Consider the following 12,598-nt stretch of genomic DNA (forward strand, 5'->3'; position numbering starts at 1 on the left):
AGAGGGGACCCTGGGAGAAGGAAATTTCATGAAGTCCTCTTCACTGAGTTTTCCCCAAATCATTACATAGGAGAAATCATTTACCCGCTTGCCCCAGTTTTTCCTTGCCCCACCCGCATACTATGGGGTGGGGTGCCTTGCAACCTCTTGTGGATCTTGGGGAAAATGCTAGGGCTCCAGTACTACCTTCAAAGGCTCTGGGGCACTCTTCCTCCACTCTCCGCTGCACACTCTGGTTCCCAGCAGCATGGCTCCATTAGTGAACTTCCTTAGCACATTTATGCCAAAGTTTTCATTTCCTGACCAGCAGCACCTTTACAATGGACAAAAATGTTCAGTGAGGCTCAGGCTGAGACAAGTTTTCATTTGTAATATAACCCCATTTATATCCACCAAGGCCACAGGAATGAATCCACCATGTTGCCATGGATAAGCTGGCATCAAAATGGCTGGCACTGGGCACTTGTGGTACCCTCAGAATATCCGGGTTCCAGTGAAGGATTTCATGTCCAGACTTCTAACCCAAACGTCCACCTAAATATAACTTGCTGCATTTGAATCAAGCACCAGTATCACCATACTACCATTTCAACAGCATGAAGGACAAACCTGTAGATTGTTAAGGAGTTATCCACGCTTTTGTGACCTCTGGAATGGATTAATACAATATGCTCTGCATGGGTCCTGGGCAGGCGGGGCTAGCCCATGCAGCCACCTGTACAACCACAGCTTCACTTTATAATTACTTGAGTTATATCAAAGCTAGCTCAGGAATAGTCTACATGTGCTGCAATCACACCTCCAGATTGCAGTGTAGACATAACCTAAGGAAAGTGGGTCCTGATTATTTGAGACACTGCCCCTATATGGATGAGATCAGCTATAGCACTCAAACAAAGAATCTTGTGATTTAAACATCCGGGGACAGTGAAAGTCTTCTCAGAAGAGGGTCCTCAACTCTCGAGCTAATCCAAGAAGGCCCAGATTTGCTGATCATCCGGTTGTTGACTGTTCCAGATCTATCTGTTCTTTCAGCCTTTGGCCTGGGGTAGGGGAATGTAATTCTACTGAGGGAATATGGAGGAGATTTTTGTTTCACTTTTGTTTTTAACCGTTCAGCTGTGGTATTACATTATGTACATTTGCCCTGACGCTTTTATAATTGGGTGCATTTTATAAATCAAATAAGATGTTCTTTTCATGTGAAATGAATGACAATTTGCTGAAGGAGCTCATAGCAGCCTGCAGGATCTCAAGACAACCTTTTGTACACTGAAAATTAAGCATATAGTGTTTCGTACATTGATATATGGATCATTCATGCTGTTCTATTAGTTACTAACCAAATTAGGCAAAGTTATTGTGACATAGCTTGAAGTTAGAGCCATACAGGAAATTTGAATTTCTGTGACAGGAGCAACTGTCCTGTATACCAGAGACATAATCCCATTAAACTGAGAGCTATGGGCACTTTGCATGACATAGGCTTCAGTTGTACATAAAAAGTGGAGCAAGCAGTACAACTGCGGGCCTGGCAGCAGTCAGTGCTCAAAATTGCTGATCTGCCAGGATACTATTAGCCTTCAAATACTGTGTCAGGTCAGATACAGATCTCTAACGTGCCTGTGTGGAAGAGGATGAAAACAGGGCATGTTTGAACAAAAGTATGAAGTCTGTGCCCTACAAGACTGTTGTTTGCAAATTCCTGTCACATGTGGCCACTTTGTGCAGCCAAAACTCTCATTAAGTTTAAAAATACAAATGAAAAATACATTGTCAGATCATGCCTTCCCATGAATTTAAAAGGAGTTTTGGATACACAAGGAATGCAGCTTTAGGTCATTAATGAGTGCAGTATTTTCATATACCCTTGCTAGACTAAACACACAGGATGCATAGAACCTTACCTTGCTTACACATTTGAGTAGCACATATTCATTTGAGTGGTCAACTGAAGCCAGTGGGTCCTGGGGTGAGTAAAAGCTAGGGGATCAAGACCAGAAAAGAGGTTTTTCTTAGTTGAAAACAATAATCGACAATAACTTCCCCCCCAAAATCACTCTTAATTAGTCAAATTTCATCTTTGAAGCTCTGAAACCTACTCTGTCAGTATCACATAACTCAGTTCTTGACTATGTGTCAGCAGATGCCCAGAGGATGATATTTCACTGTTTTCCAGTAGCTAGACTGGCCTTCTGCAGGACTCTTAACCTAACAATAATTGTCTTTCAAGGGGTAAACCATTTAGCTGCAGCTGTTTACTATTTACACAAAAGAAATGACATGTGAGCCTTCCCATTCATGCAGTTTTGTCATGTGAACTTTTTTTTAAAGTCTTCAGATTTTATTACTTTTTGCAACTTCCAGTGGGCAGGCTGTCTTCAGCTGTCGCTAGCCAATTCTCTTTCAGCCTTGCTTATTGTCAGATGCAATATTAATTATTTCAGTCATTTTCCTCTCAATTTATTGCTGAACGCTGAACCATGAAAAATGAGCACTGAGGTAATGATTAATCATGAAGCTGAGGTTGAAAGTGAAGGCTACAGTTTGCGGGGCTGTATATGAAACAGTTTTTTTATGTTGATAATATATTGTTTGTGAATGGGTTATTTATTGGAGACATCTGTAGTACTATAAGGTTTGTAATGATGATTACTAAAGTGTATCCATATGTGGAATGTGTATTCATATTTGTAAACTTGGCAATGTGTCCAAAAAACATTTTTATCACTTAAAAATGTATTCGAAAATCCCTTTTTAATATTATTCAGTATATTTTCAAAACCACTGGACTAAGTCCTGCTTTCAACTAGTCCAGAATATCTCTCCTGATTTTAGTGGAGGTACTCTGGAATTACACTGGGCTGACTGAGAACAGACTTTGTTCCCTCATATATTCCAATGTCCTACAAAATGTAATCATTTTTCTTTAGCGAAAAATCTACCTTTAAAATAAAAATATACTAAATCAAAAACTATTGTCAGGAAAAAAAAAGTTTGAAATTGTTGTATGATTCCAAAATTCAAGATTTTGATTGATTTGTTGTCAATTTTTCCATAGTCCTTATTTCAAATCTCACAAGTTTAACTTTCCACAATATTTATAGCATTTATAGAGAGCCTGATCCAGCTCCCATGGATGGGGTCAATGGTAGTAGTTTCCATTGAGACTAATTGGAGTTGGATCAGGCCCATAGTGCTTTACAAATATGAAGGACTGCACCATCATTGACATCTCCACAACGGACCTCTCAGGCAGATAAGTAATTGTTACCCTCATTTTACAGATGAGGAAACGGAGGCAGGAGGGTGAAGTGACTTGTTCCAAGCCATACAACAAGGCCCACAAATGTAATAGATGTATGAATTGTTAATGGGGGTGTGCACTACTTACCATTACTACTTAGTCCAAGAATAATGGCTAATAACCACAAAAATTACAATACAGCAGCTAAACGGAACGAGTAACAAAGAAGCCACTTCAGCAAAGTATTCAAGTACATGCATAAATCCCATGGGATTTTAAGCATAAACTTAAGTGTTTTGTGAATAGGGATGGATCTGAGCATGTGCTTAAAGTCAAGCACATGCATAAGTGTTTTGCTGAATCAGCATTTAAATAATTATTTCTAATATGTATGTATAAATGATGGCAGGAAGAATTTTAATTCATTTTCAAGATGATAAATGCTTCAATGGTTTGGATTGGAATTAACAAAGGCGCCGGCAAAGATTAGAAAATCATATACCAAACAGAGAAAATATATAAAAAGACAGTTATTTTATGGGACTTCCAGAAGACTGGTTTAACAGAGAAAAAGATTTGGTAAACAGACAAATCTGAGTCTCAATGAGGAACTTAAAGGGGATTTGGGAAGTCAAACACTAGAAGCTATGATTTGCCTCTAATGTTAAAAATAACACCTCCCCTACATCTTTGTAGCATCAGGCTTATTTCAAACAAATTTAGTTTATAGAGGCTATTCTATGTAAAACTATTTAATATATTAATTGTCCTTTAGACAGACAGTACAGCTGCAATAACAAGTCATATCTGAATTTTATGACCCTATTAATTTTCTATCAAACCTGGGAGCTATGTTTTGTACCCATAGAGAGGTTTGTGTTATAACTCAGTATGGAAAATTATTTTGAAATAGAGAATCATTAAATTTCCAAAATATGCAATAAATGGCATTCAAGAAATTATATAGCATCTTGACAGTTATGCCATTGATCAGTTTAAGATAGTTGTTGTAGGTAGAGTTCATTTGAATATATAAAATTAATAACAATGGTGGGTATATATGTATGTACACATATGTATATATTTTTAATTACAATATCAAATATCTGAATTATTTTTATGACAATATATAGGGTCTGATTTTTCTGATTTTCAGTTTGGTCTTGACTACCCTCTGCTTTTGTCCCAACAGTTTAGAGGGTGCAAATGTGTGCTTACAGTATTTGTGAGCACAATTGATGCCATTTAAAAGCCTTTAATGTTGGCTTAACTCTGCTCCCATTCAAATCAATGGTTAGAATAGAGTTAAGCCAGTCCTGAGCATTTTGGAAAACTGCACTCCAGATGTCTACCTGATTGTGCCATAATTGCACCTACAAATCAGGTACATACTTAGGTGTCCAAATGACATTAATGATTCGTGTCCACAATGCTAGAGGCACAAAAATGGAAACCAGATCATCTGCTTCTTTGTTTGGATCCTTGGTGAATCCCATTGTTAACTTTTTGCTGAGTTGAAAGTCTTCTTCTTGTTCTCTGTCTTCAACACTTAGCCAGACAGTCGGCCGTAGCGATCATTCACCATTTGGTCCGTTCCTGCACAACCGCAAAGGCTTGATGGCCTGAGAGTCCAATTTTGGAACAGACTTAATGAACCCATGTAATAGGCAGTCTGCCTCTGGGCCGCCTCCACCCCTCGGTTGGTGGAATTTTATCCTGGATGTTACAAGCCACCCAGAGAATGGCATTTGCTGGAACGTCTTGTGGCATCCTTGCGTCATGTCTGAAAAGCGTAAGGCACTGCCTGCGGACAATGGCCCCGGTAGTCTGTAGACCCTAGCGACCATAAACATCTGCATTACAGATGAAGTTATTCCACTTTATGACCAATATATGACATTGACATTTTGTGTGGAAAGCCTCCAGCTTTGTCCAGTCTCAGCGGCATAGTGTCCATGTTTCGCAGCTGTACAACAGTATGGGAAGGATACAGCTCAAATAAATCCTGAACTTAGTTGTCATACTAAGATGATGTTGATTTCATATCCATTGTAAATGGCCCATGGCAGATGCTGCAATGCCAATCCAATGGAGAACCTCTGTGTGAGAACTGGAGGAGCTGGTAAGTATAGAATCCAGATAGCAAAAGCTGGAAACTGATTCGACGGTTTTGTTGTTCAAAGAAATTGAAGTCACAGGTGGACCTGGTCCTAGATTTGGCACTTTTGTCTTTGACCATGAAACATGGAGACCAATCTTTGCTGACTCCTCCTCCACATGCTGGAGTGCCTCACAAAACCTGTCAGGGCTCTGTACTAAAGGAACAACGTCATCAGCGTAGTCAAGGTCTGTGAGCAAGAGATCACCAAACTCAACGCCTATGGGCCTGACAGAATGCTGCGTTGTGAAATCCATTGCCCGACAAAAGAGTGCAGGGGCCAGAACGCAATCCTTCCTAACACCAGATATGATTTAAAAGGCTCAGACATCTGGTTCCACAGATGAACACCGTCAGTGGTTCCATTATGCAGCTCTCTAATCAAGCAGAGTAGTAGGGACACCTATGCTCTTTAAGGCCTTCCATAACGCGATACGGGCTACTGAATCAAATGCAGCCTTAAGATCAACGTACGCTAAGTGCAGGGGCTTTCTGAACTCTAGATGTATCTCCGATAACAAGCGAAGGGCCAAAATTGCATCTAATGTGGACCTGGTCCTCGTAAAGCCTGACTGTTGGGGACGACGCTTCCAATGTAGCAAAGGCTCCAGGCATGCCAGCAAAACATGTGCAAACACCTTCCCTGGAATGGAGAACAAGGTGATTGGCCTGTAGCTCTTATATTCACTGCGCGGTCCCTTGCCCTTATAGAGTGAGATCACAATACCAGCCTTCTGGGCAGTTGGCAGGGTTCCAGTTCTCCACACCAGACGAAAGATGGCCAGAAGTGATTCTGCTACAGGATCAATAGCACATTTTAGCAGCTCTGAAGGGATGCCATCAGCACCGGCTGCATGTCCGTTTTTCAGTTTAGAGACGGCACACTTCACTTCATCCAATGTTGGTGCCTTAGTACAAATGTCTGGATCCGCTGAAAGTAAAGTAGGGGCTTTAACCCTGGTGCTGAGTACTAGGTTATTCATGGTCAAAAAACCAAGAGCAAACGATTATCCCAGGAAATACCTTGTCACACTGGGATGAAACGGAGGCACAGTAAGGTGACCCTTTCCCTGGTCTACAAGTACTGGCTTCACAGGGTGCGTTCCAAGCCATTGAGTCTTTCTCAGTGACTTCCTTCGCCTAAGGTAGCTAGGTGCAGCGGCTGCCCTGCATCTTCACTGCCTGTGTTAGCCATTATTTTCAGGGTTCATGTGGGATCTGTCCACCTCACATAATGCCCAAGGCAATATTTCGGACAAGCCTTCATCACCAATGACATAGCTCCAATGAGCAATCCCCTACCATTCATTTGTTTCTACTTTTTGTTCCTGTCTCTTACCCATTTTCTTATCCATGACAATACTTTACCTCTCACTCTGTGATTGCTTAGGGCCATAATAGATTCTTTAGAAGAACTTAGTCAAAATCCAAGTAAATTATTTAAGCTAGTCCTTTACCCCCTATTTTGAAGACATGATCAAGAAATTATACTAGATAGTACATTATAGGTGTAAAGATCAATCTGTCCCTTTTCCAATGCAGCTGCAATTTCTGTCCTATCCTTTACTAACGAATATTTAATTAGTACTACTATTAATTCCTAGCATGTTTCTTTGTTCCACCTGAATCCTTCTCAGTGCTTATTTACCTCTCCCCCAATTTCTAATTAAATAATCCTCATCCCTTGTCCATTGTCTGTGCCAGAAATCTGGTTCCACTTTGGTTAAAGTGGAGCCCCAAAAGTTCCTCAGTGCAAAATCACTTTAAAACACCCCACTGTCCACCATCTTCGGAAACCTACCAAGAGACCTCTGTTGTTCCTCTTGATTAGCCCTTCATATTCAATAGGAAGAACATCAGAGAAGATTACCCTAGCGATCCTGGACTTAAGCCCTTTACCTAATAACCTACATTTTGCTTCCAGGACCTCTGTCATGCACCTCACTACATCACTGATAACACTATGAAGCATAACCACAGAGTCCACTCCACCACAGTCTGTCTAGAACAGGGGTGGCCAAACCGTGACTCGCGAGCCGCATGTGGCTCTTTTACAGTTAAAGTGTAGCTTGTGGAGCCTCCCGCCTCCCTCCTATTCTCCACCTACCAGGCCTGATTCTCTTCTCAGATACACCAGTTTTCCTTTGGAACAACTCCATTCACATCAGTGGAACAACTCCTGATTTCCATTGCTGTGAGAGAAGAATCAGGCCCTATGACTGGTTGTAACAATGTGCAATGTCCTCAATGAACCTCAGGCCACATGAAACTCACAAATCTAAGGGGAATTTAACCTGCTGGCTCCTGATTTCCATTTAAGTTCAGTTCTCATCCATGCGTGTTTCCCAAGCTTCTGTAAGCCTGCAGTCTTGAATGCAACATGCCTTGTGTTTAGGGTGACCAGAAGTCCCAATTTAATCAGGACTGTCCTGATATTAGGGCTTTGTCTTATATAGGCAGCTATACCACTCTCCTCGACTCCCAAAAAATAAGTGTCCCGATTTTTCACATTGCTATCTGATCACCCTACTTGTGTTAGAGGATCTCTTAATTGTGCCAACAGTGGGATTTAGTCATTTGAAGCAAAACAAGGGTAAAGAATCACTCTCAAGGAGGAAAAAGAAATAAATGGGAAAAATAGTTTCAATCTATGAATAATCTGCTGTTGCCATCTGTGCCACCTCTAGGATTAGTTTTGACATGCCCCTGCGTATGCATGGCAGTACTAGCTTTCTCCAAATATGCTATGATGCTCACCTACACACTGTATCACAGATGATATGATCTGTGATATGTATCACAGATTGAAGTCAAGGCCATTGTGTCACTGCAAAATATAGAACCAGCATTTTCCATAACAAATAGATACAGTGAATATGTGATCTGTCACTTTAAGGAGCAAAAATTATTTCCCCTCCCCCCATGCCTATTTTTGTTCATATATTGTCACTCAAAACACTAGTACAAAGTGCTCTTCTCCTAGATTTCCATGGCAATAATTCAGTGGGGTAGAGATGTATCAGGCCCAAGCATAGTTCATCTGGCATGTACAAATGCTGCAGGGAAAACTGAAGAACACCTGCATAATAATTTTATTACTGAACAGGGCCCTTTGTCTAATCTGTCAACCACCTTCCTGGAGATCTCTCACTTTGACAATAACAAGAGAACCAGTTTTACAAATGAATGTTCTGATGCTGTAAAAAGCAAGCCGCAACCCATATGCTCTGTGTGTGTGTGTGTGTGTGTGACTATTTTATTCAATGAAGCATAATTTAGATGCTAGTGTTCAGTGGAGACTTTACTCCTCAAATTCTCACTCCTAATTAAGCAAATGAGGCTGGGATTTACATACCTTGCTTCTGAGGGTGGTCTTCACTGACAACACTGCCGGAAAGCAAACATACTATAATGTAATTCCAATGCTTTCTTTTACAACTCTTGCTTGCTTGTGGTTGAATTACTCTATGATGTATGCTCCTCACTAAATATGGAGTGCCAGAGCCTCAGCTGGTGTAAATCTTGTGTAGTTTAGGCCAGCCAAGGAACTGGCCTTTGTTTTTTCAAAGAGTCAGGCACTAAAGTGTACACACCCATACACGCCTTATTTTTAGGCCCCATTAGCATGGTAATGTGTAAATTGGGTGTGTGCCAGTACAAATAGACAGTAGATGTATGAGCAGCCATTTGCTCCTGCAAATGAAGTCTGTGTGTACGTGCAGTCACAGTCGTTGTAACTAAAATAGGAAGCCTGTTGGACATGCGCCTGACTTTTGGAAAATCAGGCCTTTAAAATAATGTTGTGTGGTTACAACAGAGCTGAAGGCTTGCTGACAGCACAGCTGAATGCCAGCTCAGAGGCTGCAAACCATGGGCCAGGTTGGGGTCAGCTCCTGCACATTGTGCACAAGTGTGAGAAGGGGCCAACGAGCCGCCCTCATCTTCTGTTGAATCACCATTGCCAGAGTTACAATCCTTGTTCTCTGAATGCAGGGGCTGCACCCTGCTTTGGGGCACTAGCTACGACAAAGGAAGTCAAAAGGAAGCAAAACATGCACTCCCCATAAGGCACAATGGGGCTCCATATGCTCTAACAGCCACAGAAGACCTCATACAGCTTTCCATCTCATACTATCTCAACTCCATTAATATAGATCCAAAAGAATGTGAGCTGTCTTGCCACAGTTGTTTTCCCATTCACCTCTTCTTCCTCGTTGAGAGTTATTCTTTACCCCTATTTTGTTTCAGATGACTAAATCCCTGGCACAATTAAGAGGTCCTCAGACACAAGGCATGTTGCAGTCGAGACCACAGGCTTACAGAAATCTAAACTGAACTACTATATCTCTCAGCTGTGCTGAGCTACAAACTCTTGTGAGCATAGGATGAGTAGCCCTTTCTTAGCTCACTTCCTGTGATCCCCCTGAGAGAAGGGTGTGTCACAAAATCACTCCAAACAGAACAAGTGAGATCATCTTACAGAGCAAGAACACAAATCTTACAAGTTAAACTGGAGCAGCTTGTTCTGAAGTGAAGGCTCCAGCCAGTCACAGTTTCCATTGCTGCTGAGCTGAAAGCACTTAGCGTGCTCTACAAGAGCTGGCCTTCAGAGATTTAGGCTGTTTCTTCAGTACAGTCCAATGTGGCATGTATACAAGACTCCAGCTGAACCGGTGAAAGGATGAAAAGAAGAATTTTCAGCCATCCAAAGATGGAGGAAAGAGCTTTGGCAGGTGGATGAGAGCGAAAACCACTTCTGTGTACACGTAATGAACACTTTGTAATTATAGTGCCTTCTCATTAATTAAGCCTTACCACAACCCTGTGAGGTAGGTAGATAGTATTGCCATATTTTTACAGATGGGGAGAGAGACATGCACAGTAACTCAGTAACACAGATGGACATAGAACCCATGCCTTTTGCCACAGGGACTGCCCAACCCACTTCTGCATCCCAGGCTGCCATATGGAAAGAGAATGTGATCACAATCATGAATTTTACCCTCCAATGGCTTTCTGCAGCCCAGCATTCCAGCATCTTCTTTTTCTGGTTTTTCAAAGGTGGCTGTTTTCTATTAAAGAGGCAGTGTGACCTGGTGGCTAGGACACTGGCCTGGGACTTAGATGTAAGTTCTAGTCTTGGCTCTGCTACTGACCGGCTGGATGACATTGGACAAATCATTTCACATTTGTCCCTCAATTTCCGCATCTTCAATACAGGGATAATATTTACATTATCTGTGAAGTGCTTTGAGATCTACATATAAAAAGCTCTATATAAGAGTTAAGTATTAATATACTAAGACTAATTCACTGTCATATCATCTTTGTCGCACAGGTGGCAGACAAGCAACATAAGGATTAAATCCTGTTGTGTTAAATACATTCTAGTATAAAGCACCCATGAACATTCAGTCTGTCCATCCAAGTCAAATAAGATGCAGCTAGAGCTAACTTAGGCCAATTGTAGACTGAAGCCCCTCATGGGAGCTCTGAAGTGAGATGTGTCAAACAAAGGTAGCACTAATTGTCTTGTTTATCTTGACTATTTAAAAATCTAACCCTTTTGTAATGCATTTCCAGTCCAAATCTATTTTTACGGGTGTTGCATCTTTATATGACTGCAATTATGAACTGTACTACTTCTAACTTCTTTTTTTAAAGCAGAATGTTTTGGATTAGATCCAGAGCACACAAACATTTATGGTTTGATTTCAGAAACGCTGAGCATCTGTAGCTTCCATTGATGTCTGTAGCAGCTACAGTTGCTGAGCACTTGTGAAAATCAGATTGCTTATTAGGATTTAGGTGTCTAATTTCAGACAGCCAAGACTGGGAATTTTGCCCTTTGTACATGGAAAATCTCAGAATCAAAGGCTCCAACTCAAATGTCTTTAAAGGATTAAGCAAGTGGCTGGAATAACATGGACACATGGATTCGCTCTTAGGTTTTTATCATTTTTTTGCACAATATCTGATGTTCAGATGAAATTGTCTCCAAAAGGCACACAATGGGAAATTACATTGATAGTGATTGATTACAAAAATGGAAGCTGTACTGTAAAAGCATGTGCCAGAAGAGGGAGAAGATGACATAGCTCAGTTTCCATTTCAAACAAATAGACAGTGGAACAATCAAGAAACTGCCAAAGAAAATTAATTCAACATGGATTGAATACCAACAAAACAACACCACTTCAGAAAAGGCTACGGTCATATGTTGCTGCGTCAATAGTGAAAGATATAGGTCTTCTGCTTTGCTTTGTTTTTCACTTACTGAGCCACATTCTGCTGTGTTACACAGGACTAAATCTGCAGTAATTCCAGTGGCTTCAAAGCACTTAGCCTGTGTCACGGATCCACAGGGCATTCTAGGCCTCTGACCTTTACACAGTCTCTCTGGGATGGTAGCCTTTTAGTGCTAGACCCTAGGACTGTAACTTGTGCAAGGTAGTCTGGGGCTCCCCTACTCTGAGAGGGAGACCCTGGCTTCAGCACTTTCATTTTTCATCCGGGCTTCTTCAGCTGGGTCCAAAAGACCATGTACCCCCTGTTGGAGACTTGCCACTCTTGGGAGCCATATAGACAGCAGATGTTTTGCAGTGACACGGAACAACCTTTTCAAAACAAGCCATCACTTACTAGTAAACTAGAATACAGTATGTTAGGGTCCCTGGGTTAGAATGGAAAAGCAAAGTTTAGATGCAAAGCAATGCTGGCAGTATCACTTACCTCTCTTGCACAAACCCAGGATTCCATCTCCCATTGTTCTGGGTAGCAACCTACTTAACATAGGGTATGTCTACACAGCAGCTGGGAGGTGTAAGTCCCAGCTCAAGTAGACATATGTGTGCTAGCTTTGCTCAAGGTAGTGCCTAAAAATAGCAGTGTAGCCACCGTTACATGGGAAATGGCTTGAGCTAGCCACCCAAGTGCACTCCCACCTAACCCCCTGGGTATGGTCTTGGGTGATCAGCCCAAGCCACCACCTGTGCCACTGTGGCTATTAGGCACTAACTCAGCTTGAGCTAGTGCATGAACATCTTCCTGAGCTGGGAATTACACCTCCCAGCTGCTGCGTAGACATACCCACAGTCTGCTCCCGCCTCCCACTTTTGTTTCAACGTGCTGATTCCATATGTTCTGCCTCCCCATCTACCAGTCATTAAAAGTTAAAGTCCAGTTGTTGGTCT

At 41.6% G+C, this 12,598-nt stretch overlaps 1 long non-coding RNA gene across 1 annotated transcript; it reads right to left on the reverse strand.

Moving 5' to 3' along the window:
* Positions 1-225: 225 nt before the first annotated feature.
* LOC141985809 (uncharacterized) lies at positions 226-8,848 on the reverse strand. Its single transcript, XR_012639025.1, has 3 exons — positions 8,761-8,848; positions 1,908-1,983; positions 226-313 (listed from the first exon to the last, which is right to left on the reverse strand). It is a non-coding gene; the product is annotated as an uncharacterized LOC141985809 (long non-coding RNA).
* Between the last annotated feature and the right edge of the window lie 3,750 nt (positions 8,849-12,598).

Source organism: Natator depressus, chromosome 4 (genome assembly GCF_965152275.1).
Source record: "Natator depressus isolate rNatDep1 chromosome 4, rNatDep2.hap1, whole genome shotgun sequence".
NCBI lineage: Eukaryota > Metazoa > Chordata > Testudines > Cheloniidae > Natator > Natator depressus.